The following is a 25,909-nucleotide window of genomic DNA, read 5'->3' on the forward strand; positions in this document are numbered from 1 at the left end:
GTGCTGTATACACTCCCAAACTGCCCCAAAGATGCTGCTTGCAGGACTTTTTCTAACGTTCCGCTGGCGCATTGCTCAGGTGTGAGAGCACTCGGGGGCATGGGAGTCAGTTTTCAGGTGCTTTACAGACGCTATTTCTAGCGCTAAAATGCCTGAAAACTGCCTCAGTGTGAAAGGGGTCTTGGTGAATGAGGGTGAAGCTCTTTTTTTCTTTTTTTGCAAATGATTGGGTATTCTTTGCAAAGTGAAATTTCTCTCTAGTCATTAAAATGGTTCTAATAGAGGCTGCAGGTTTTTACTTTTATACATTCTATGCATGAAGGTGAAAAACCTTTAGTATGTGGCTTTCCCCTAAATTGGTACCTGAGCCTGATCTTGATCCAGTGATGCCACAGGAGCAGCTGCTCTCCCAGCTCTCTGCCTGCTCATTGGCTCCCACTGCTGTCAATTACAGCCATACAGCCAGTGAGGAGGGAGTGGGGCAGCCAGTGAGGGGGCGGAGCTTTGTGGTCTTGTGGACAAACAGAGCAAGGTTTGGGAGCGAGCATTCACAAGTGCCCCCATAGAAAATGGGGGGGGGGGCACTAAGCAGGGGGGTGGAGCCAGGATCTCCAACAGGGGACCAGAAAAGAGGAGGACCAGGACTGCTCAGTGCAAAACCATTGCACAGAGCAGGTAAGTGTGACCTGCTTGTTATTTTAAAAAAAACAAAAAACTGAGCCCTTAGTATCACCTTAATCTCTGGGGAAAATTTACGAGGACAATGAACAGCCTATTTGCTCCAGTAAATCAACACCAATGTAAACTTATTCAGAAATGCTTGCAGTCTGCCATGACACCTTCTCCTAAGATGCATCTAAAGTAAGAAATGTTGTTTAAAACTTTTTAAGTATGTTGTGTAAGTGGGAACACATAAATATATGATGATGGAGTTTTGTCAAATTTGACAGCAAAAGTAGAAATACACTTAAAAGTGTTACTAAACCCAGTAATATGAAAATAGTTCATCTTGCTCCACACTGCCCACAGCTTATAAATCTTTTTACATTAAAATACTGCCACTATATACCTTTTTTGTCTAATCTGTATACCACGGTCATTGATAAACTGCACAGTTTCTCCAGTGCTGAGAGATCATGTAGGAGGAGATTTCCACTGTAGCCTGTATACACGCCCACATGTGTGATGTCGATATCATGTGACCTGGCTAGCTCTGAGAACAAGCAATTGTTCTCTCCAGCATAAAAGACACAACTGAGCATGTGCATGTTGGCTACCGTGCCTGTGTTAGCTGGCTTTCCCCAGATAGACAGTGCAGGAGGAGGAGGGTCTGTGCATACAGGATCAAACAGCCTTTTTACATGCAGGGGATTAACCCCTTAAGTTCCACAGTGAGTATAACAAATATGCTCTGCTGCATATACTGTACAGACAGATTTTACTGTTGTGGGTTTAGTAACACTTTAATTTAAAACTGAATTAAACATGACTATAAACACTTTGCTCCCCCAGGTCTATGGAGCTCCAAAAGCCATCCGATCACCAGGGCGCCATATCAGTCAAAGAGTACAGCATTGTTCTTTGCTTACGATGACACCGATACTGATAGGCTTGCTCAAATTTCACGCTTCATAGGTGAATCACCAAAACTAAAGCTGAAAGGTAAGTTGTTTTTACTTTTAGTCTAAGGGTTTGTACCAGTGGCGGCTGGTGATCTATTTTTTGGGGGGGCGCAAACAAAACCCCAACCAAGCCCACCCCCCCCCCCCCCCCCGCTGTCGCTCGCCCGCAATAGGGCCTACAGATAGACACATAGATAGACAGATAGATATTGGGTGGGATAGACAGCCAGACAAACAGATATTGGGTGGGATAGACAGCCAGACAGAACAGATATTGGGTGGGATAGACAGCCAGACAGAACAGATATTGGGTGGGATAGACAGCCAGACAGAACAGATATTGGGTGGGAGAGATAGATAGATAGAACAGATAGATAGATAGAACAGATAGATAGATAGAACAGATAGATAGATAGAACAGATAGATAGATAGAACAGATAGATAGATAGAACAGATAGATAGATAGAACAGATAGATAGATAGAACAGATAGATAGATAGAACAGATAGATAGATAGAACAGATAGATAGATAGATAGAACAGATAGATAGATAGATAGAACAGATAGATAGATAGATAGAACAGATAGATAGATAGATAGAACAGATAGATAGATAGATAGAACAGATAGATAGATAGATAGAACAGATAGATAGATAGATAGATAGATAGATAGATAGATAGATAGATAGATAGAACAGATAGAACAGATAGAACAGATAGAACAGATAGAACAGATAGAACAGATAGAACAGATAGAACAGATAGAACAGATAGATAGATAGAACAGATAGATAGATAGAACAGATAGAATAGATAGAACAGATAGATAGATAGAACAGATAGATAGATAGAACAGATAGATAGATAGAACAGATAGAACAGATAGAACAGATAGATAGATAGAACAGATAGAACAGATAGAACAGATAGAACAGATAGAACAGATAGAACAGATAGATAGATAGATAGATAGATAGATAGATAGATAGATAGATAGATAGATAGAACAGATAGATAGATAGAACAGATAGATAGATAGATAGATAGATAGATAGATAGATAGATAGATAGGATAGATAGATAGAACAGATATAACAGATAGATAGATAGAACAGATAGATAGATAGATAGATAGATAGATAGATAGATAGATAGAATAGATAGATAGAACAGATAGATAGATAGAACAGATAGATAGATAGAACAGATAGATAGATAGATAGATAGATAGAACAGATAGATAGATAGAACAGATAGATAGAACAGATAGATAGATAGATAGAACAGATAGATAGATAGATAGATAGATAGATAGATAGATAGAACAGATAAATAGAACAGATAGATAGATAGATAGAACAGGTAGAACAGATAGATAGATAGAACAGATAGAACAGATAGATAGATAGATAGATAGATAGATAGATAGATAGATAGATAGATAGATAGATAGATAAAACAGATAGATGGATAGATAGAACAGATAGATAGAACAGATAGATAGATAGGACAGATGAGAGAGGGATTTAGTGGTGAACAGGAGAAGCATTGCTCTGATCAGTAGTGATGGACGAACTTCCGACGGGACGTTTCGCGAACGCGAAACGCGAACGGACACAAACGTTCGCGAAAACGACCGTTCGCCGCGGGCTCCATTGACTTCAATGGGAGGCGAATTTCGCAAACCTTTAGGTCGAATTTGCGGCCACGGGGTAATTATTAGGGGGTAGCACGTAGTCCCACCACCTGGACAATAGCATAATACATGTATGAGGTGAATTTGGGATCGATAACTACAAGCATTTTTTTTTTATTTGGGAAATTGTTCTGACAATTCAGGACTATGGAGCTAATGAAGGCAATGGAGGAGAGGGAAGGTCAGGGACCAGGGTAGGCAAACAAGAGGGTGCAGGAGATACAGAGCACTGACAGCAGCACCGTAATACAGAGCACTGACATCAGCACCGTGACATACAGCGCTGACAGCAGCTCCGTGACATACAGCGCTGACAGCAGCTCCGTGACATACAGCGCTGACAGCAGCTCCGTGACATACAGCGCTGACAGCAGCTCCGTGACATACAGCGCTGACAGCAGCTCCGTGACATACAGCGCTGACAGCAGCACCGTGACATACAGCGCTGACAGCAGCTCCGTGACATACAGCGCTGACAGCAGCTCCGTGACATACAGCGCTGACAGCAGCTCCGTGACATACAGCACTGACAGCAGCTCCGTGACATACAGCGCTGACAGCAGCTCCGTGACATACAGCGCTGACAGCAGCACCGTGACATACAGCGCTGACAGCAGCTCCGTGACATACAGCGCTGACAGCAGCTCCGTGACATACAGCGCTGACAGCAGCTCCGTGACATACAGCGCTGACAGCAGCTCCGTGACATACAGCGCTGACAGCAGCTCCGTGACATACAGCGCTGACAGCAGCTCCGTGACATACAGCGCTGACAGCAGCTCCGTGACATACAGCGCTGACAGCAGCTCCGTGACATACAGCGCTGACAGCAGCTCCGTGACATACAGCGCTGACAGCAGCTCCGTGACATACAGCGCTGACAGCAGCACCGTAAGCAGCCCCAGGAGGAAGTCAGCACAGCACAGGGATGGTGTGATCCCCTCATAATAAGAACCCCCAGGAGGAAGTCAGCACAGCACAGGGATGGTGGGAGCCCCTCATAATAAGAACACCCAGGAGGAAGTCAGCACAGCACAGGGATGGTGGGAACCCCTCATAATAAGCAGCCCCAGTAGAAATATGACACCGCTCAACCTCTTCAAAGAGGAGGGTAGGGGCATATAGTACGGTGTGCTTTTTTGGGTCAGGGAAGTGAGCCAAATGAATTAAGAAGGTCTGTGTGCTTGATTCCAAAAATTGTTTATAGACATATACATGGTCTACTGATCACATGTGTTGAATTCCTCCGAGATCCATGCCTCATTCATTTTTAGAAATGTGAGGTAGTTAACACTGTGGTGAGCTAGGCGAGTACGCTTATCGGTCACAATCCCCCCTGCTGCGCTGAACGTCCTTTCGGACAGGACACTGGATGAGGGGCAAGCCAACAGTTCGATTGCAAATTGGGCAAGCTCTGGCCAGAGGTCAAGCCTGCCCACCCAGTAGTCTAGGGGTTCATCACTCCTCAGAGCGTCCACATCGGCCGTTAACCCAATGTAGTCGGACACCTGACGGTCTAGGCGTTCCCTGATGCTGGATCCGGATGACACCTGTCGATGGGTCGGCTGAAAGAATGACCTCATATCCGAAGTCACCAACACATCTTCAAACCGGCCTCTTCTTGCAGGCGCTGTTGGATTGGTACCCGCAAATCCTTCTCTGGGAGTGGGAATTGCTCCTCTGCCAGCGCACGCAAAAGCAGAATGCAGCATTTCTCGAAGCAAGGCCTGGAAGTGCTGCATTCTGACAGCCCTCTGCGACGGCGGTAACATTTCCGCCATTTTGTGTTTGTACCGGGGGTCTAAGTACGTTGCCACCCAGTACTGGTCCTTGACCCTCATGCTTTTTATACGGGGGTCCCTATTAAAACACTGGATCATGAAGGCCCCCATTTGCACTAAAGTGGAAGCGGTGTGGTGGCCTGGCTCCTGCTCATCATCCAGGATAATGTCGTCCTCTTCATTCTCCTCTCCCCATCCTCGCACAACAGGGATCCCAGAAAGGTTTAAAGCATGCTCTTCTTGCTCCTGCTCATCCGCCCCGGCACCATCCTCCTCTGACTCCTCATCAGACTCCTGTTGTTGACTTGTCTCAGATAGAGTAGCCCCCCCTGGGAATTCATCCAGCATTGCGACTTCCTCATCTTCCCGCTCCTGCTCCTCCACAGCCTGATCAATGACACGACGCAATGCACGCTCCAGAAAGAAGGCATAAGGTACCATGTCACTGATGGCGCCATGGCTGCGACTGACCAGTTTGGTGATCTCCTCAAATGGCCGCAGAAGTCTGCATGTGTCGCGCATGAGCAGCCACTGGCGCGGTGAAAAAAAACCCAGCTCCCCAGAACCGTTTCTTTCGCAGAGTTCATACAGGTAGACGTTAACTGCACGTTTCTGCTGGAGCAGCCTATCAAGCATATAGAAGGTTGAGTTCCATCGCGTCGGGCAATCGCAAATAAGACGTCTGACCGGCAGATGGTGTCGCCGCTGAATGTCAGCAAGGCGAGCCATGGCCGTGTAAGATCTTCTGAAATGGGCCGAGATTTTCCTTGCCTGCCGCAAGATGTCCTGGACCCCAGGGTATTTGACAAGGAATCGCTGCACGACCAAGTTTAAGACGTGTGCCATGCACGGCACGTGCGTGATTTTGCCCTGTTTCAATGCGCTAAGCAGATTGGCACCGTTGTCACACACCACTTTACCAACTGTCAAATTGAGCGGTGTTAGCCACTCATCTGCCTGTGAACGCAAAGCTGAAAGGAGTGCCGGGCCAGTGTGGCTCTTTGCTTCCAGGCACAACAGACGCAGCACGGCATGGCAACGTCTCACCTGGCATGTGGAATAGGTTCTGGGGAGCTTGGGCGGTGCAGTGGAAGAGACGCTAGCAGCGGAAAAGGAGGAGGCAGCTGAGGAGGAGAGGGAGGAGGATGGAGTAGGAGGAGGAGAAGAAGAGTCAGGCCTGCATGCAATCCGTGGCGGTAAAACCAAATCTACACGGGTGCCACGGGTTACATGCTTGACGGCCGTCAGAAGGTTCACCCAGTGGGCAGTAAAACTGATATACCTTCCCTGCCCGTGTTTGCTAGACCACGTGTCTGTGGTCAGATGTATCTTGGCACCGACACTGTGTGCCAGAGATACATTCACTTGCCGCTGAACATGGCCATATAGCTCTGGGATGCCCTTCTCTGAGAAATACTTCCTTCCTGGGACCTTCCATTGTGGTGTTCCAATGGCCACAAATTTGCGAAAGGCCTCCGAGTCCACCAGTTTATATGGCAGTAGTTGGCGGGCTATGAGTTCTGACAAGCCAGCCGCCAACCGTTGGGCAAGAGGGTTATCCGGCGTCATCATTTTTTTACGCTCAAACATTAGGCCCACGGAAGCCTGCCTTTTTGCAGAAAAATGTGAGCTTGGCGTGATGGAAGGTGGAGTGGAGGACAATTGTGAGGAGAGAGGAGAAGGAGAAGTAGAAGACGAGGCTGGACGGTGAGAGCCTGCAGTGTGGCTTTGTGTGTTCCGTTGCTCCCACTGGGCTCGGTGATGGCTGCTCATGTGCCTTCTTAAGGCGGTCGTCCCTAGGTGAGTATTGGGCTTACCGCGACTAACGCGTTGACTGCAAAGATTGCAGATGGCAACGCTATTGTCAGCAGCGGACACGTTAAAAAAAGCCCACACTGCGGAGCCATGTGCCGGTGTCCTGGGAGCGCCAGATGTGACCGTACATGGTCGATGACTCGCTCCTGATACATTTGCAGTCTGCTTTGTCCCTGCTGTGCAATGTAAGTCATTGCTGCTTCTCCTCCGTATCTGCTGGTCCATATCTCCCTCTGAACTCCCCTCCTCTTCCTCTCTTGTGGGCACCCACGTGACATCACTAGACACGTCATCATCAACGTCACCTTCCCCACCGCTATAAGTAGAGTAGGCAGCAACACCGGGGACCAACCTCCTCCTTGGGCTGATCTGGGTACTGGCGTCAGACTGCTGAGTAGCGCTTGTTGCTACCTCCTCTTCCTGATCCAATACCAAGAGTGGCTGCGCATCAGAAATGTCCTCTTGATATGGATCGGAAAATAATTCCAGTGACTCAAGCGGAAGGTATGTGGTGGTGGTGGTGGTGGTCGTGTTGTTGGTGGTAGTGTCTTTGGGGGTGCACATAGCAGAGAGTGAAGAAGAGGGTGCAGATCGAGAGGATGAGGAGGGTGCAGAAGAGTAAGGCTGAGCGAGCCACTCAACCAAGTCTGGTGCATCCTTTAAAGTAATTGAACGCACCTTCTGCAACTTCCCACTTTGGCTCAAGCCTGTTGCTCCTGCCCTACCCCTACCACCCCTGCGGAAGGGCCTGCCTCTTCCTCTGCATGTCATTTTTTAAATGACCCTGTGACAAAACTCTTAGTCCCTATACCGCTGAAGGACTGCTGCAGTATAGGTGAGCGGTCAGCAGTGGTGCACGTCAACCCTATCTATTGTGGACCTATAGCGGTCCTTACAGAACAGCAGACTGTACCGCACTCAAGCCTATGTACCGTAGCACCCTATACCAAGTTACCAGTCCTTATAAGAACTTTTGTGGACCAAGCAGGTTGTGTATTAGTGTTTAGCAGACTGTACGTCAGTCCCTATACCGCTGAAGGACTGCTGCAGTATAGGGCAGCGGTCAGCAGTGGTGCACGTCAACCCTATCTATTGTGGACCGATAGCGGTCCTTACAGAACAGCAGACTGTACCGCACTCAAGCCTATGTACCGTAGCACCCTATACCAAGTTACCAGTCCTTATAAGAACTTTTGTGGAACAAGCAGGTTGTGTGTTAGTGATTAGCAGACTGTACGTCAGTCCCTATACCGCTGAAGGACTGCTGCAGTATAGGTGAGCGGTCAGCAGTGGTGCACGTCAACCCTATCTATTGTGGACCGATAGCGGTCCTTACAGAACAGCAGACTGTACCGCACTCAAGCCTATGTACCGTAGCACCCTATACCAAGTTACCAGTCCTTATAAGAACTTTTGTGGACCAAGCAGGTTGTGTATTAGTGTTTAGCAGACTGTACGTCAGTCCCTATACCGCTGAAGGACTGCTGCAGTATAGGGCAGCGGTCAGCAGTGGTGCACGTCAACCCTATCTATTGTGGACCGATAGCGGTCCTTACAGAACAGCAGACTGTACCGCACTCAAGCCTATGTACCGTAGCACCCTATACCAAGTTACCAGTCCTTATAAGAACTTTTGTGGAACAAGCAGGTTGTGTGTTAGTGATTAGCAGACTGTACGTCAGTCCCTATACCGCTGAAGGACTGCTGCAGTATAGGGCAGCGGTCAGCAGTGGTGCACGTCAACCCTATCTATTGTGGACCGATAGCGGTCCTTACAGAACAGCAGACTGTACCGCACTCAAGCCTATGTACCGTAGCACCCTATACCAAGTTACCAGTCCTTATAAGAACTTTTGTGGAACAAGCAGGTTGTGTGTTAGTGATTAGCAGACTGTACGTCAGTCCCTATACCGCTGAAGGACTGCTGCAGTATAGGTGAGCGGTCAGCAGTGGTGCACGTCAACCCTATCTATTGTGGACCGATAGCGGTCCTTACAGAACAGCAGACTGTACCGCACTCAAGCCTATGTACCGTAGCACCCTATACCAAGTTACCAGTCCTTATAAGAACTTTTGTGGACCAAGCAGGTTGTGTATTAGTGTTTAGCAGACTGTACGTCAGTCCCTATACCGCTGAAGGACTGCTGCAGTATAGGGCAGCGGTCAGCAGTGGTGCACGTCAACCCTATCTATTGTGGACCGATAGCGGTCCTTACAGAACAGCAGACTGTACCGCACTCAAGCCTATGTACCGTAGCACCCTATACCAAGTTACCAGTCCTTATAAGAACTTTTGTGGACCAAGCAGGTTGTGTATTAGTGTTTAGCAGACTGTACGTCAGTCCCTATACCGCTGAAGGACTGCTGCAGTATAGGGCAGCGGTCAGCAGTGGTGCACGTCAACCCTATCTATTGTGGACCGATAGCGGTCCTTACAGAACAGCAGACTGTACCGCACTCAAGCCTATGTACCGTAGCACCCTATACCAAGTTACCAGTCCTTATAAGAACTTTTGTGGAACAAGCAGGTTGTGTGTTAGTGATTAGCAGACTGTACGTCAGTCCCTATACCGCTGAAGGACTGCTGCAGTATAGGGCAGCGGTCAGCAGTGGTGCACGTCAACCCTATCTATTGTGGACCGATAGCGGTCCTTACAGAACAGCAGACTGTACCGCACTCAAGCCTATGTACCGTAGCACCCTATACCAAGTTACCAGTCCTTATAAGAACTTTTGTGGAACAAGTGAGTTGTGAATGTTTAGCAGACTGCAGCAGAAGGGCAGCAGTCAAGTATAATATCCTTTCTATATTTGGAAGAAAGAATATTATACATGTACAAGCCTATTACTGTACCACTGATACCAGTCCTGAAAAGAACCTTTGTGGAACTAATAATAACAGCAAGTCTTTAAAATTACCCTCACTGCCTGACAACACTGCTTCCTTCCTGTCCCTATACAAATTGGCAAAAAAAGAGAACGATTAGTGGTTACTGGAACAGCTCTTTTGTGGACCTTGATAGTAACAGCTAATGATGATGATGATGATGATGATGATGAAAGACTAATCTGGCTGTCCCTGTAGCATACACCGTCCTTTCCCTTTCTCTAAACTAACAAAAGACACTCAGGCTGCTGCAAGAATCAGCAGCACAGCAAACCTATCAACACCTAACACCTATACCAGTCCTGAAAAGAACTTTTGTGTACCAAATAGCTAGTGGTTTATCTCTCCCTACTCCACACAGGAACCTGTCCCTATCTTAACAGAAGAAAGAATGTAAAATGGCCACCGGATCGGGTGTATTTATAGGTTAGGGGGAATGTACAAGTGTCCATGTGCTGTCATGTCTCAATTGGCTGTCCTGTATCACATGATAAACGTGTCACCAAAGGTTAAAGTTCTTGTATACATTAAACACGTAAGTCCGCCGCGGCGAACGACGGAAAAAGGCGTTCGAACGTGCGGACCGCGAATGTCGGAAATTCGCCGCGAAACGACCGCCGGGCGAACCGTTCGGCCATCACTACTGATCAGCACTCCCCCACCCCCTCTCCTCTCCTCTCCTGCCAGGCACATGTCTCACTCTGCGAAGCAGGACACCCGTTCATAAAAAATTTTCAGTGCTGATGAGATCGTAGCTGTTATCTGATAAAAATGTAACAACTAATAATAATGTAATTACTAGGCTCTGCTCAGTAAAGCCTATACACTCCACTTTGTCAGATAGGAATAGTGATGGACGAACGTTTCGCCCGGCGGTCGTTTCGCGGCGAATTTCCGACTTTCGCCGTCCGCGGGTTCGAACGCCTTTTTCCGTCGTTCGCCCCGGCGGACTTACGTGTTTAATGTATACAAGAACTTTAACCTTTCGTGACACGTTTATCATGTGTTACAGGACAACCAATTGAGACATGACAGCTCATGGACACTTGGACATTCCCCCTAACCTATAAATACACCCGATCCGGTGGCCATTTTACATTCTTTCTTCTGTCACTGTAGGGAAAGGATCCTGTGTGGAGTAGGGACAGAGAAAACGCTAGCTATTTGGTACACAAAAGTTCTTTTCAGGACTGGTATAGGTGTTAGGTCAGCAGCCTGAGTTTCTTTTGTCAGTTTAGATAAAGGGACAGAGCGCTGTATGCTGCTATTTTAGGGACAGCTCAGCCAGATTAGTCTTTCTTCATCATCATCATCATCATCATCATTAGCTGTTACTATCAGGTCCACAAAAGAGCTGTTCCAGCTAATCGTTCCAGCCTACTCTTTTTTGCCAATTTGTATAGGGACAGGCAGGAAGCAGTGTGTCAGGCAGTGAGGATAATTTTAAAGACTTGCTGTTACTATTAGTTCCACAAAGGTTCTTTTCAGGACTGGTATCAGTGGTACGGTAATAGGCTTGTACACGTATAATATTCTTTCTTCCAAATATAGAAAGAATATTATACTTGACTGCTGCCCTTCTGCTGCAGTCTGCTAATCATTCACAACTCACTTGTTCCACAAAGCTCTTTATCAGGACTGGTAACTTGGTCTGTCTAGGGTGCTACGGTACATAGGCTTGGGTGCGGTACAGTCTGCTGTTCTGTAAGGACCGCTATCGGTCCACAATACATAGGGTTGCCGTGCACTACTGCTGACCGCTGCCCTATACTGCAGCAGTCCTTCAGCGGTATAGGGACTGACGCACAGTCTGCTAAACACTAATACACAACCTGCTTGGTCCACAAAAGTTCTTATAAGGACTGGTAACTTGGTATAGGGTGCTACGGTACATAGGCCTGAGTGCGTTACAGTCTGCTGTTCTGTAAGGACCGCTATCGGTCCACAATACATAGGGTTGCCGTGCACTACTGCTGACCGCTGCCCTATACTGCAGCAGTCCTTCATTGGTATAGGGACTGACGTACAGTCTGCTAATCACTAACACACAACCTGCTTGGTCCACAAAAGTTCTTATAAGGACTGGTAACTTGGTATAGGGTGCTACGGTACATAGGCCTGAGTGCGTTACAGTCTGCTGTTCTGTAAGGACCGCTATCGGTCCACAATACATAGGGTTGCCGTGCACTACTGCTGACCGCTGCCCTATACTGCAGCAGTCCTTCAGCGGTATAGGGACTGACGCACAGTCTGCTAAACACTAACACACAACCTGCTTGGTCCACAAAAGTTTTTATAAGGACTGGTAACTTGGTATAGGGTGCTACGGTACATAGGCCTGAGTGCAGTACAGTCTGCTGTTCTGTAAGGACCGCTATCGGTCCACAATACATAGGGTTGCCGTGCACTACTGCTGACCGCTGCCCTATACTGCAGCAGTCCTTCATTGGTATAGGGACTGACGTACAGTCTGCTAATCACTAACACACAACCTGCTTGGTCCACAAAAGTTCTTATAAGGACTGGTAACTTGGTATAGGGTGCTACGGTACATAGGCCTGAGTGCGTTACAGTCTGCTGTTCTGTAAGGACCGCTATCGGTCCACAATACATAGGGTTGCCGTGCACTACTGCTGACCGCTGCCCTATACTGCAGCAGTCCTTCAGCGGTATAGGGACTGACGCACAGTCTGCTAAACACTAACACACAACCTGCTTGGTCCACAAAAGTTTTTATAAGGACTGGTAACTTGGTATAGGGTGCTACGGTACATAGGCCTGAGTGCAGTACAGTCTGCTGTTCTGTAAGGACCGCTATCGGTCCACAATACATAGGGTTGCCGTGCACTACTGCTGACCGCTGCCCTATACTGCAGCAGTCCTTCATTGGTATAGGGACTGACGTACAGTCTGCTAATCACTAACACACAACCTGCTTGGTCCACAAAAGTTCTTATAAGGACTGGTAACTTGGTATAGGGTGCTACGGTACATAGGCCTGAGTGCGTTACAGTCTGCTGTTCTGTAAGGACCGCTATCGGTCCACAATACATAGGGTTGCCGTGCACTACTGCTGACCGCTGCCCTATACTGCAGCAGTCCTTCAGCGGTATAGGGACTGACGCACAGTCTGCTAAACACTAACACACAACCTGCTTGGTCCACAAAAGTTTTTATAAGGACTGGTAACTTGGTATAGGGTGCTACGGTACATAGGCCTGAGTGCAGTACAGTCTGCTGTTCTGTAAGGACCGCTATCGGTCCACAATACATAGGGTTGCCGTGCACTACTGCTGACCGCTGCCCTATACTGCAGCAGTCCTTCATTGGTATAGGGACTGACGTACAGTCTGCTAATCACTAACACACAACCTGCTTGGTCCACAAAAGTTCTTATAAGGACTGGTAACTTGGTATAGGGTGCTACGGTACATAGGCCTGAGTGCGTTACAGTCTGCTGTTCTGTAAGGACCGCTATCGGTCCACAATACATAGGGTTGCCGTGCACTACTGCTGACCGCTGCCCTATACTGCAGCAGTCCTTCAGCGGTATAGGGACTGACGCACAGTCTGCTAAACACTAACACACAACCTGCTTGGTCCACAAAAGTTTTTATAAGGACTGGTAACTTGGTATAGGGTGCTACGGTACATAGGCCTGAGTGCAGTACAGTCTGCTGTTCTGTAAGGACCGCTATCGGTCCACAATACATAGGGTTGACGTGCACTACTGCTGACCGCTGCCCTATACTGCAGCAGTCCTTCAGCGGTATAGGGACTGACGCACAGTCTGCTAAACACTAACACACAACCTGCTTGGTCCACAAAAGTTTTTATAAGGACTGGTAACTTGGTATAGGGTGCTACGGTACATAGGCCTGAGTGCAGTACAGTCTGCTGTTCTGTAAGGACCGCTATCGGTCCACAATACATAGGGTTGACGTGCACTACTGCTGACCGCTGCCCTATACTGCAGCAGTCCTTCAGCGGTATAGGGACTGACGCACAGTCTGCTAAACACTAACACACAACCTGCTTGGTCCACAAAAGTTTTTATAAGGACTGGTAACTTGGTATAGGGTGCTACGGTACATAGGCCTGAGTGCAGTACAGTCTGCTGTTCTGTAAGGACCGCTATCGGTCCACAATACATAGGGTTGACGTGCACTACTGCTGACCGCTGCCCTATACTGCAGCAGTCCTTCAGCGGTATAGGGACTAAGAGTTTTGTCACAGGGTGATTTAAAAAATGACAGGCAGAGGAAGAGGCAGGCCCTTCCGCAGGGGTGGTAGGGGTAGGGCAGGAGCAACAGCCTTGAGCCAAAGTGGGAAGTTGCAGAAGGTGCGTTCAATTACTTTAAAGGACGCACCAGACTTGGTTGAGTGGCTCACTCAGCCTTATTCTTCTGCACCCTCCTCATCCTCTCGATCTGCACCCTCTTCTTCACTCTCTGCTATGTGCACCCCCAAAGACACTACCACCAACAACACCACCACCACCACATACCTTCCGCTTGAGTGCAAATGGGGGCCTTCATGCTCCAGTGTTTTAATAGGGACCCCCGTATAAAAAGCATGAGGGTCAAGGACCAGTACTGGGTGGCAACGTACTTAGATCCCCGGTACAAACACAAAATGGCGGAAATGTTACCGCCGTCGCAGAGGGCTGTCAGAATGCAGCACTTCCAGGCCTTGCTTCGAGAAATGCTGCATTCTGCTTTTGCGTGCGCTGGCAGAGGAGCAATTCCCACTCCCAGAGAAGGATTTGCGGGTACCAATCCAACAGCGCCTGCAAGAAGAGGCCGGTTTGAAGATGTGTTGGTGACTTCGGATATGAGGTCATTCTTTCAGCCGACCCATCGACAGGTGTCATCCGGATCCAGCATCAGGGAACGCCTAGACCGTCAGGTGTCCGACTACATTGGGTTAACGGCCGATGTGGACGCTCTGAGGAGTGATGAACCCCTAGACTACTGGGTGGGCAGGCTTGACCTCTGGCCAGAGCTTGCCCAATTTGCAATCGAACTGTTGGCTTGCCCCTCATCCAGTGTCCTGTCCGAAAGGACGTTCAGCGCAGCAGGGGGGATTGTGACCGATAAGCGTACTCGCCTAGCTCACGACAGTGTTAACTACCTCACATTTCTAAAAATGAATGAGGCATGGATCTCGGAGGAATTCAACACATGTGATCAGTAGACCATGTATATGTCTATAAACAATTTTTGGAATCAAGCACACAGACCTTCTTAATTCATTTGGCTCACTTCCCTGACCCAAAAAAGCACACCGTACTATATGCCCCTACCCTCCTCTTTGAAGAGGTTGAGCGGTGTCATATTTCTACTGGGGCTGCTTATTATGAGGGGTTCCCACCATCCCTGTGCTGTGCTGACTTCCTCCTGGGTGTTCTTATTATGAGGGGCTCCCACCATCCCTGTGCTGTGCTGACTTCCTCCTGGGGGTTCTTATTATGAGGGGATCACACCATCCCTGTGCTGTGCTGACTTCCTCCTGGGGCTGCTTACGGTGCTGCTGTCAGCGCTGTATGTCACGGAGCTGCTGTCAGCGCTGTATGTCACGGAGCTGCTGTCAGCGCTGTATGTCACGGAGCTGCTGTCAGCGCTGTATGTCACGGTGCTGCTGTCAGCGCTGTATGTCACGGAGCTGCTGTCAGCGCTGTATGTCACGGAGCTGCTGTCAGCGCTGTATGTCACGGAGCTGCTGTCAGCGCTGTATGTCACGGAGCTGCTGTCAGCGCTGTATGTCACGGAGCTGCTGTCAGCGCTGTATGTCACGGTGCTGATGTCAGTGCTCTGTATTACGGTGCTGCTGTCAGTGCTCTGTATCTCCTGCACCCTCTTGTTTGCCTACCCTGGTCCCTGACCTTCCCTCTCCTCCATTGCCTTCATTAGCTCCATAGTCCTGAATTGTCAGAACAATTTCCCAAATAAAAAAAAAATGCTTGTAGTTATCGATCCCAAATTCACCTCATACATGTATTATGCTATTGTCCAGGTGGTGGGACTACGTGCTACCCCCTAATAATTACCCCGTGGCCGCAAATTCGACCTAAAGGTTTGCGAAATTCGCCTCCCATTGAAGTCAATGGAGCCCGCGGCGAACGGTCGTTTTCGCGAACGTTTGTGTCCGTTCGCGTTTCGCGTTCGCGAAACGTCCCGTCGGAAGTTCGTCCATCACTAGATAGGAATAATCTTACCAATGCAGCGGTGGCCAGTCCATTACTTCCTCGTTTTCATGTGCTAATTGGAGAGGGGAGGGGCCTCCTCTCTCCATTGAACACACCAGGATTAGTCCTCACGGCGGCCATGTTTTTGTAGCCCGCCGGAAGTAACTTTGTTCTCACACAGAGAACAAAGCACTCGGCCGAGCGGATGCTTTCTGGCGCGATCAATTGCGCCACAAAGCATCTCCAAACCCCGCCAATGAAGCGCCACGTCTGCAATCTCGTGATTGCATTGACGTGGCACTTTTCAAAGTGCATTGTGTCCGGCGCCCGGACACAGTGCACTTAGGTAAAGGACATTTCTTTTTTTTTTATTATTATTATTTTCTTAAAGGGGCCATTTCTGACTACAGCGGGGGGGGGGGGGGGGGGGTCCCTATGGACGGACCGCCACTGGTTTGTACTGTACAAAGGATCTGTTTTGAACAGCCAGTGGTCGCTCTGGGTGTGAATCATTGCTTCACATTTCGGCACTCAGAGTCATGCTAATGAATACTGATTATTGAATAGATCAAAGCTGAACTCCAGGTATGATCTTTACTGCATACATAGTTACATTGGTCCAGCTTGGCACAATGTAAGTATGCATATCTCATACTTCAAGGAACTCGATGGAAGGTGACAATCACTGCAGTAGTTGCACCTACTACTATGATTGCCACAATCTTCTGGGTTTTTTTTTGTGGCTTTTCTTCTACATAGTGACCACAGGGGGGCGTTTGCTCAGCACTGCAACCATTCATAGAAAACCTTGTATTTTTTTAAGGTGTGGTGACTATGTAGAAGGAAAACCATATGGCACAGGATCTGGAAGAACATGGCAATTACAATTTTAACACTTTTACCCCCTTCCCGACCAGGCCAATTTTCATATTCCAGCACTGCCATTTTGAATGACAATTACTCAGTCATGCAATGCTGTAACCAACATTTTATAATTTTTTAGGACAGCGCTTTCTTTTGGTGGTATTTAATCACTGCAGAGTTTTCTTTTGTTGTTTTATGTTTTGCTATATAAACAAAAAAATAACCAAACAATTTGAAAAAAAAACAAGAAAACGAATTCTTAGTTTCTGTTTTATAATTTTGCAAATTACATTTTATAATTGTTTAAGACAGACCTTTCTTTTGGTGGTATTTAATCACCGCTGGGTTTTCTTTTTTTATTTATTTTTCTGCTATATAAACAAAAAAAATAACCAAACATAAAAAAAAAAAAAAAAAAAAAAAAAAAACATTGTTCTTAGTTTCTGTTTTATAATTTTGCAAATTACATTTTATATTTTTTTAAGACAGAGCTTTCTTTTGGTGGTATTTAATCACCGCTGGGTTTTCTTTTTTGTTTTGTTTTTTTGCTATATAAACAAAGAAATAACCAAACATTTAAAAAAAAACAAAAAACATGTTGTTCTTAGTTTCTGTTTTACAGGCATACCCCACTTTTAAGTACACAATGGGGTTTATTTACTAAAGCTGGAAAGTGCAAAATCAGGCTCACTTCTGCATAGAACCCAATGAGCTTCCAGGTTTTATTACCAAAGCTTAATTGAACAAGCCGGGGTTAGAAGCTCAGTGGTTTCTATGCAGACGTGAGCCTAATTTTGCACTTTCCAGATTTGGTAAATAAACCCCATTGTGTACTTAAAAGTGGGGTATGCCTGTATAATTTTGCCAATTAATATTTATTTTTTTCATAATTTTTTTTTTTGTCATGTTGGAAAAAATGTATTCTGCTATACTTCTTTGCTTCTTTGGTAAAAATAACCCAAATCAGTGTATGTTTTTTTAGTCTGTAGGAAAGTTAGAGTCCACAAACTATTATTTCTTGAGGCCCTAAAATGCCAGGACAGCACGAATACTCCCCTACTTTTGAAAAATAGACAGTCCAAGGTATTTAGTAAGAGGCATAATTAATTTTTTGAAGTTGTAATTTGTTTCTTTCTTTTGAAAAATTAAGAAATCTAATAAAATTAGTTTTTCATATTTTTTTTATATTGTCACCAGAGCAGTGAAGTTACCGTATGACTGGTGAGACGGTGATCAGGGACACTGACGGGTGACAGTTAGTGATGGCCGAACAGTTCGCCCGGCGGTCGTTTCGTGGTGAATTTCGGCTGTTCGCGGTCCGCCCGTTCGGCGGACTATTGGCGCCGTTCGCCCGGCGGACTTCCGTGTTTTTACTGTGTAAAAGAACTTTGACCTGATGACACATCCATCATGGGGTACAGGACAGCCAATTGAGACATTACAGCACATGGACACTTGGACATTCCCCCTAACTTATAAATACACCCGATCCGGCGGCCATTTTACATTCTTTCTTCTGTCACTATAGGGAGAGGTTGCTGTGTGGAGCAGGGAGAGATAAATCGCTAGCTATTTGGTACAGAAAAGTTCTTTTCAGGACTGGTATAGGTGTTAGGTGTTTATAGGTTTGCTGTGCTACTGATTGTTGCAGCAGCCTGAGTGTCTTTTGTCAGTTTAGAGAAAGGGACAGGACGCTGTGTGCTGCTGTAGGGACAGCCAGATTAGTCATCATCATTAGCTGTTACTATCAGGTCCACAAAAGTGCTATTCCAGTAAGCAGTTATTGTTCCAGCAGCCTCCGTTTTGACAGTTTATATAGGGACAGGCAAGAAGCAGTGTGTCAGGCAGTGAGGGTCAGTTTAAACAGTAGCTGTTACTATTAGTTCCACAAAGGTTCTTTTCAGGACTGGTATCAGTGGTATGGTAATAGGCTTGTACACGTATAATATTCTTTCTTCCAAATATAGAAAGAATATTATACTTGACTGCTGCCCTTCTGCTGCAGTCTGCTAATCATTCACAACTCACTTGTTCCACAAAGCTCTTTATCAGGACTGGTAACTTGGTCTGTCTAGGGTGCTACAGTACATAGGGTTGAGTGAGGTACAGTCTGCTATTCTGTAAGGACTGGTATCGGTCCACAATACATAGGGTTGAGGTGCACTACTGCTGACCGCTGCCCTATACTGCAGCAGTCCTTCATCGGTATAGGGACTGACGTACAGTCTGCTAATCACCCACACACAACCTACTTGGTCCACAAAAGTCCTTATAAGGACTGGTAACTTGGTCTAGGGTGCTACAGTATATTGAGTGAGGTACAGTCTGCTATTCTATAAGGACTGGTATAGGTCCACAATACATAGGGTTGAGGTGCACTACTGCTGACCACTGCCCTATACTGCAGCAGTCCTTCATCGGTATAGGGACTGAGAGTTTTTTCACAGGGCCATTTAAAAAATGACAGGCAGAGGAAGAGGCAGGCCCTTCTGCAGGGGTGGTATACAGGGGTGGGTCATATTTCTACTGGGGCTACTTATTATGAGGGGCTCACACCATCCCTGTGCTATGCTGACATCCTCCTGGGGCTGCTTATTATGAGGGGCTCACACCATGCCTGTGCTATGCTGACATCCTCCTGGGGCTGCTTATTATGGGGGGCTCACACCATCCCTGTGCTATGCTCATTATGACTGCTCCCACCATCCCTGTGCTATGCTCATTATGAGGGGCTCCCACCATCCCTGTGCTATTCTCATTATGAGGGGCTCCCACCATCCCTGTGCTATGCTCCTTATGAGGGGCTCCCACCATCCCTGTGTTATGCTGACTTCCTCCTGGGGCTGCTTACGGTGCAGGTGTCAGTGATGTATATCACAGTGCTGATGTCAGTACTCTCTATCACGGTGCTGCTGTCAGTGCTGTATATCACGGTGCTGGTGTGAGTGCTTTATGTCACGCTGCTGATGTCAGTGCTCTCTATCACGGTGCTGCTGTCCGATGACTCTATCACGGTGCAGGTGTCATTGCTGTATGTCACGCTGCTGATGTCAGTGCTCTGTATCACGGTGCTGCTGTCAGATGACTTTATCACGGTGCAGGTGTCATTGCTGTATGTCACGCTGCTGATGTCAGTGCTCTGTATCACGGTGCTGCTGTCAGATGACTTTATCACGGTGCAGGTGTCATTGCTGTATGTCATGCTGCTGGTGATCATCTCCTGCACCCTCTTCTTTGCCTACCCTGGTCCCTGACCTTCCCTCTCCTCCATTGCCTTCATGCGCTCCACAGTCCTGAATTGTCACAACAATTTCCCATATAAAAAAAGAATGCTTGTAGTTGTCGATCCCAGATTCACCTCATACATGTGTTATGTCATTGGCCATGTGGTGGGACTATGTTTGCACAGCTAATAATTATTTTGTATAAGAAATTATATAAAAGCGGTCTCAGAAGACCACATCCGCGCTGGATGGTATGTGTGGGCAAACCAGTAGAACAGACAACACAGCTACCAGCAGGTGTCGCCGCCCCTATGTCTCACAATCCCAAAGGAATATGAGATAACAAATAGAAAATTAGAAATAAAGAGGCCCAGGCGCTACCTGACGTAGCTAAATGAAGTATGTAGATTGTGAAATATATAAAGCGTATGTATGTGAGCAAGCTAATACCCCCAGCAAAGGGAAATAGACTCCAGGTAGGTAGTAGTTGTATTTCCTCAATAGACACAAACGGGAGATAGGAGTGAAGAAATGAAGATTGCAGATAAAGGTGACTGGTGCTCAGACATGAAAAAACTCAGGTGACTTCCGTGCTCGCCCCTCAGGTCCCCACTCACCAAATCTCTATGCCCACACAGGGCGAACAGGCCTCTTATAGTGCACGATGCAGGATCTGGTTACTCCACGAGTGAACACGTCCGAAGGGAGCACGTCCAGGGAGAAAACGACTTTCCATCTTTATGTCCTTCCTTATTATGTGGAATAGTTTCCACTCAGTAGGTAATACTGTATCAGGGTATCCTCAGGAAAATAAAAAGGATCTCATAGTGAAGTATCTCCAGGATTTCAAAAAATTACAAAAATACAAAAATAAGTTCAAAAATTGTAAGCTTTATTACAGCAGCAGAAATAAAAAATAATAAAAAATAATAAAAAATTAAAAATAAAGGATTTTTTCCGGGGAGTGTGTTTATACAATGTACCAGGAATCACAGTCCCGAACAGGTAACTCAACCATGAGAAAATTCTGATAAATTTAAAAATTATAAAAAATTATAAAAAATTGTTTGTTCTCATAGACCAGGGCAGGAGCATTTGCACACCCCTCTATATGAACAATATAACCAAAGAAGCCCTTAGGTGAGGTAACCCCAGGCCCTGGGGTCACTATATAGCTACAAAGCGTGACACCCTAGGGGAGGGGGAGTTAATCACCGCTGGTCTAAGCCGAAGTACAAACAAAAACCTGACCTAACGGTCTGCAACGCCGGTAAGCGAGCGAGGAACGAGCGGGGATCTGTTCCGCGTCCAGATCCCCGCTCGTTCCTCGCTCGCTTACCGGCGTTGCAGACCGTTAGGTCGGGTTTTTGTTTGTACTTCGGCTTAGACCAGCGGTCTAGAAGGGTGGAAAGAAGGGTGTTACACTATGCTGGGTGTTGTCCAGCATACCTGTCTTCGGGGGGAGACCGGCTTCGGTTTTCTGCCTCCTCATGTCTCCTCCGAAGTTGTTCTGTGAGCAATTTGAGCCTCACCGACTTCCTGACGGGATTGTCTTCCACGGGACCGACGTCATGATGGCATGGTGGTGGTGACTGATGTCGGTGTACCTGAAAAAAATAAAAATGTTTAATAGAGATAATAATAATAGCAATATATACAATAATAGTACAATAGCAAAATATTTTAACAAAAAACACTGATAATCGCAAGAGACACAGTCTGACAATGTGATTCGGTCAGCTCCCAATACAGTAATGTTTTCAAACAACTGAAGTCCGTTTTGAACCGATTTGCAGCTCACTGTGACATCACACACCTCAAACCAGCCGCCACATTTCAGGCTTGGAAACTTATAGATTTTATATTTAATTAAACGATACTATGGTCATTTTAGTGACTGGGTATACTGAGCATAATTCTCAGTATCTGTTCTTATTCTGTATGCATGGACTCTCCACAGTACCACTTCTCTTGACCTGTATGCTGGGTGTTTTTTTCGGTACCATACTTACCTAGGTGGATGTTGTATCTGCCCCTCGGCGCCTCTACACTGAGAACCAATCGATCAAACACTGCCGATCGATCAGCGACTCCTTTTCTGGAGTAATGCTCTGGAGTGCTCACCTGAGAGATGGTGGTTCAATCAGGATAAAGCGAATCCTTTTCGGTAGTAATGGTCTGGAGTGCTCATCTGAGAGGTGGTGGTTCAATCAGGATAAAGCGACTCCTTTTCGGAAGTAGTGGTCTGGAGTGCTCACCTGAGAGGTGGTGATTCAATCAGGATGAAGCGACTCCTTTTTGGTAGTAGTGGTCTGGAGCGCTCACCTGAGAGGTGGTGGTTCAATCAGGATAAAGCAACTCCTTTAGGGTAGTAATGGTCTGGAGTGCTCACCTGAGAGGTGGTGGCTAAATCAGGATGAAGCGACTCCTTTTCAGTAGTAATGGTCTGGAATGCTCACCTGAGAGGTGGTGGTTCAATCAGGATAAAGCGACTCCTTTTCGGAAGTAGTGGTCTGGAGTGTTCACCTGAGAGGTGGTGATTCAATCAGGATGAAGCGACTCCTTTTCGGTAGTAGTGGTCTGGAGTGCTCAGCTGAGAGGTGGTGGTTCAATCAGGATAAAGCGACTCCTTTTCGGAAGTAGTGGTCTGGAGTGTTCACCTGAGAGGTGGTGGCTCAATCAGGATGAAGCGACTCCTTTTCAGTAGTAATGGTCTGAAGTATATTTTTTTCTAAGCATTTTCTACTTTTAGCAGAAAATAACAAAAATTATAGATACTGGTATGCATACCCCATGATGTTTTCAGGGTACCTTGAAAGAAGGGTGTTACACTATGGTGGGTGTTGTTCAGCATACCTTTCTTCGGGGGAGAGCGGCTCCGGTTTTCTGCCTCCTCCTGTCTCCTCCGAATTTGTTCTGTGTGCAATTTGAGCCTCACCGCCTCCCTGACGGGATTGTCTTCCACGGAACTGACGTCATGATGGCATGGTGGTGGTGACTGATGCCGGTGTACCTGAAAAAAATAAAAATATTTAATAGAGATAATAATAATAGCAATATATACAATAATAGTACGATAGCAAAATATTTTAATAAAAAACACTGATAATCGCAGGAGACACAGTCTGACAATGTGATTCGGTCAGCTCCCAATACAGTAATGTTTTCAAACAACTGAATCCGTTTGAACCGATTTGCAGCTCACTGTGACATCACACACCTCATACCAGCCGCCACATTTCAGGCTTGGAAACTGATAGATTTTATATTTAATTAAACGATACTATGGTCATTTTAGTGACTGGGTATACTGGGCATAATTCTCAGTATCTGTTCTTATTCTGTATGCATGGACTCTCCACAGTACCACTTCTCTTGACCTGTATGCTGGGTGTTTTTTTCAGTACCATACTTACCTAGGTGGATGTTGTATCTGCCCCTCGATGCCTCTACACTGAGAACCAATCGATCAAACACTGCCGATCGCTCAGCGACTCCTTTTCTAGAGTAATGCTCTGGAGTGCTCACCTGAGAGATGGTGGTTCAATCAGGATAAAGCGACTCCTTTTCGGTAGTAATGGTCTGGAGTGCTCATCTGAGAGTTGGTGGTTCAATCAGGATAAAGCGACTCCTTTTCGGAAGTAGTGGTCTGGAGTGCTCACCTGAGAGGTAGTGATTCAATCAGGATAAAGCGACTCCTTTTCGGTAGTAATGGTCTGGAGTGCTCACCTGAGAGGTGGTGGTTCAATCAGGATAAAGCAACTCCTTTAGGGTAGTAATGGTCTGGAGTGCTCACCTGAGAGATGGTGGCTAAATCAGGATGAAGCGACTCCTTTTCAGTAGTAATGGTCTGAAGTATATTTTTTTCTAAGCATTTTCTACTTTTAGCAGACAATAACAAAAAATATAGATACTGGTATGCATACCCCATGATGTTTTCAGGGCACCTGGAAAGAAGGGTGTTACACGATGGTGGGTGTTGTTCAGCATACCTGTCTTCGGGGGAGAGCGGCTCCGGTTTTTTGCCTCCTCCTGTCTCCTCCGAAGTTGTTCTGTAAGCAATTTGAGCCTCACCGCCTTCCTGATGGGGTTGTCTTCCACGGGACCGACGTCATGATGGCATGGTGGTGGTGACTGATGCCGGTGTACCTGAAAAAAATAAAAATGTTTAATAGAGATAATAATAATAGCAATATATACAATAATAGTACGATACCAAAATATTTTAATAAAAAACACTGATAATCACAGGAGACACAGTCTGACAATGTGATTCGTTCATCTCCCAATACAGTAATGTTTTCAAACAACTGAAGTCCGGTTTGAACCGATTTGCAGCTCACTGTGACATCACACACCTCATACCAGCTGCCACATTTCAGGCTTGGAAACTGATAGATTTTATATTTAATTAAACGATACTATGGTCATTTTAGTGACTGGATATACTGGGCATAATTCTCAGTATCTGTTCTTATTCTGTATGCATGGACTCTCCACAGTACCACTTCTCTTGACCTGTATGCTGGGTGTTTTTTTCAGTACCATACTTACCTAGGTGGATGTTTTATCTGCCCCTCGGCGCCTCTACACTGAGAACCAATCGATCAAACACTGCCGATCGCTCAGCGACTCCTTTTCTAGAGTAAAGCTCTGGAGTGCTCACCTGAGAGATGGTGGTTCAATCAGGATAAAGCAACTCCTTTTCGGAAGTAATGGTCTGGAGTGCTCATCTGAGAGGTGGTGGTCCAATCAGGATGAAGCGACTCCTTTTCGGTAGTAATGGTCTGGAGTGCTCACCTAAGAGGTGGTGGTTCAATCAGGATAAAACGACTCCTTTTCGGAAGTAGTGGTCAAGAGTGCTCACCTGACAGGTGGTGATTCAATCAGGATGAAGCGACTCCTTTTCGGTAGTAGTGGTCAGGAGTGCTCACCTGAGAGGTGGTGGTTCAATCAGGATAAAGCAACTCCTTTAGGGTAGTAATGGTCTGGAGTGCTCACCTTAGAGGTGGTGGCTCAATCAGCATGAAGCGACTCCTTTTCAGTAGTAATGGTCTGAAGTATATTTTTTTCTAAGCATTTTCTACTTTTAGCAGAAAATAACAAAAAATTTACATACTGGTATGCATACACCATGATGTTTTCAGGGCACCTGGAAAGAAGGGTGTTAAAATATGGTGGGTGTTGTTCAGCATACCTGTCTTCGGGGGAGAGCGGCTCCGGTTTTCTGCCTCCTCCTGTCTCCTCCGAAGTTGTTCTGTGAGCAATTTGAGCCTCACCGCCTTCCTGACGGGATTGTCTTCCACGGGACTGACGTTATGATGGCATGGTGGTGGTGACTGATGCCGGTGTACCTGAAAAAAATAAAAATGTTTAATAGAGATAATAATAATAACAGCAATATATACAATAATAATACGATGGCAAAATATTTTAATAAAAAACACTGATAATCGCAGGAGACAGTCTGACAATGTGATTCGGTCAGCTCCCAATACAGTAATGTTTTCAAACAACTGAAGTCCGGTTTGAACCGATTTGCAGCTCACTGTGACATCACACACCTCATACCAGCTGCCACATTTCAGGCTTGGAAACTGATAGATTTTATATTTAATTAAACGATACTATGGTCATTTTAGTGACTGGGTATACTGGGCATAATTCTCAGTATCTGTTCTTATTCTGTATGCATGGACTCTCCACAGTACCACTTCTCTTGACCAGGATGCTGGGTGTTTTTTTCAGTACCATACTTACCTAGGTGGATGTTGTATCTGCCCCTCGGCGCCTCTACACTGAGAACCAATCGATAAAACACTGCCGATC

At 46.4% G+C, this 25,909-nt stretch overlaps 1 long non-coding RNA gene across 1 annotated transcript in view; it reads right to left on the reverse strand.

Annotated features, from left to right (window-relative positions):
* Positions 1-16,073, reverse strand: part of LOC143960688 (uncharacterized) — a 99,868-nt gene extending 83,795 nt beyond the window's left edge. The window contains exon 1 of the long non-coding RNA XR_013270361.1: positions 16,023-16,073. This is a non-coding gene — a long non-coding RNA (uncharacterized LOC143960688). The remainder of the gene's footprint in view (positions 1-16,022) is intronic.
* Between the last annotated feature and the right edge of the window lie 9,836 nt (positions 16,074-25,909).

Source organism: Lithobates pipiens, unplaced genomic scaffold (assembly GCF_037356315.1).
Source record: "Lithobates pipiens isolate NorthernLeopardFrog02 unplaced genomic scaffold, aLitPip1_a1.2 Scaffold_8, whole genome shotgun sequence".
In the NCBI taxonomy this organism is placed as follows: domain Eukaryota; kingdom Metazoa; phylum Chordata; class Amphibia; order Anura; family Ranidae; genus Lithobates; species Lithobates pipiens.